The sequence below is a fragment of the Lichenostomus cassidix genome, chromosome 2 (assembly GCF_008360975.1).
Source record: "Lichenostomus cassidix isolate B80296 chromosome 2, HeHo_3.0, whole genome shotgun sequence".
Taxonomy (NCBI): Eukaryota; Metazoa; Chordata; class Aves; order Passeriformes; family Meliphagidae; genus Lichenostomus; species Lichenostomus cassidix.
In genome coordinates this window covers 6,359,082-6,361,073 of record NC_139482.1, presented here as the reverse complement: position 1 = coordinate 6,361,073, position 1,992 = coordinate 6,359,082, and positions in this window count along the sequence as shown.

The following is a 1,992-nucleotide window of genomic DNA, read 5'->3' as shown; positions in this document are numbered from 1 at the left end:
CTTATTTCTCTGCATAATATATCAAGGGAGACCCATCTTCCCAAAGCAGTATTTTCATCTTCTGCTATATGGACAAAGATAATTTTCTCAAATACGTTTCCCCCTCAGCTCCTCTGTCTCCACTCATACCTCCCTGCATCCAGCTCCACTTGTTTTGGGGCGCTGAAATGTTTATCAACTAGCAGACAAACTAGGCTTTTTCCACAAAGTATTCTGTGCAAAGAATTTTGCCAATGAATAACAAAATGTTTTTATACTACTGCGATACAGAGCTGTGTTCCAAGTCTCCTGTATCATGGCATCAGCGTTTGTGAAAACAAAGACTTTCAAGTCTGTGGGACACCTGGTTTCACACAACACCTTCACGTACACCTTAGTGCAACAGGTCTGTTCTGCAACTGGAAATAAAAATACAATTTCAGCACCTGTAACATATGCAAACCATTCCTAATCTTTACATCTCAGCTAGGGGCAGCAGTGACGGCGCAGCCATGTGGAGTGGGCTGGGGGTGATTAACCAAGTGGGTGGTGCTTCCATTGATCTCTTCACCCTGCTTGTTGCCCAAGCAAAGTAGATCAAAGTTAAATTAAATGTACTTACCCACACTACAAGCAGACCCCCAGCTGAGGCAGACATGCATGGCCACTATACCGTAAATCCTTGCCTATCAGATTTCCTCTTGCCTATACTCCCACTCCAAGAAAGGCTTGCAGCAACTCTTTAGAGCAGCTAAGGAAGAATTACTACTCTGGGACTTGTGTGGGTGCCATGCCTTTCCTCAGCTGGTTTTGTTTTGTTGTTTGTGGGGGGTTTTTGCATAAAGTTAGCTCTCATTACAGCAGCACAGGCTATCACACCATGAGGTTCAAAGTAAGAAAGACTATCAGTAGATGCAAGCAGTGAGGTGAAGATTCAGTACTAATAATCTCAAAGCCTGACAAGAGGAAAGTGGGAATCACACACTGACAAAATAAGCAGATGCAATCAAGCAGCTGCACCCTTTTCAATACAGCAAGTTTTTATCTTATCTATTTATTGCAGATGCACTATTACCTTTCCACTTAGCCAGGCACTCTGGCTCCCTCAGGAAAGGTATGGAATTGGCCTGAAAAAAACAGGAAAGAAAAATGTTCATAGTGTTTGAAAAATGTATCTGCCTCACAGCTTTGTAGATGAAATATGAGATTCTAATGTAATTCAGGAGCTGAGAGTTCCAGAGAATGAGGCAATAAAGATTATCCAGCAGTCACAGTCTGCCGGGCACGCTGCAGGGACACAGTCACTGCATCATCACTTTGCGGATCCTTACTTACTTTCTAATGACAGTGTCATGGGCCATCTCTGTGCACCACACCCCTGACACCAGCATTCCTGCTGGAATGTGAAAAAAATGAAATACAAGGTTCTATATTGTTCTGAATTGACTTCTTTAATACAATTCTGTTTCAAAAAACAACAGCAACAACAACAAAAAAAGCCTGCTGATTTAAGAGCCAGGAGGCCAGATCCTCCCTACTTACATTGCCAGCAAATCAGCCAGTTTGGGGAACTCAAAACAGTGATCCTGACCACTTACTGCAGTACCAAGTGACTCCCGGAGGAACTTAATGTATAATACATGTATGTATGTATGTATGTGTGTATGTATGAATGTATATATCTCAATATCAACTTTTCTCATCACCTTGGAATAAACCTTACCTGAGGTCTGAAAAAGAAGAATCATACTGAGTCCTTAAAGGCTGCCTCATAATTTTACTTCCTGCAAAACTCCCTAGAAAAAGTAAAATAAAACATGATCTTAGTATATCCAAGTGCACCTTACACATGAGTTGACTGCAGAGCATGGGTGGAGATGATGGTGGTAGCCTTTTGATGATAACTCAGTCTGTGCAGCACAATTCTAGGGTGCTAAAGACCCAGACTTTTCTTTCCTACAGCTCCCTTTACAGCTCCCTTCCCTTGCTAGAGAAGATCTTTCTCTAGCAAGA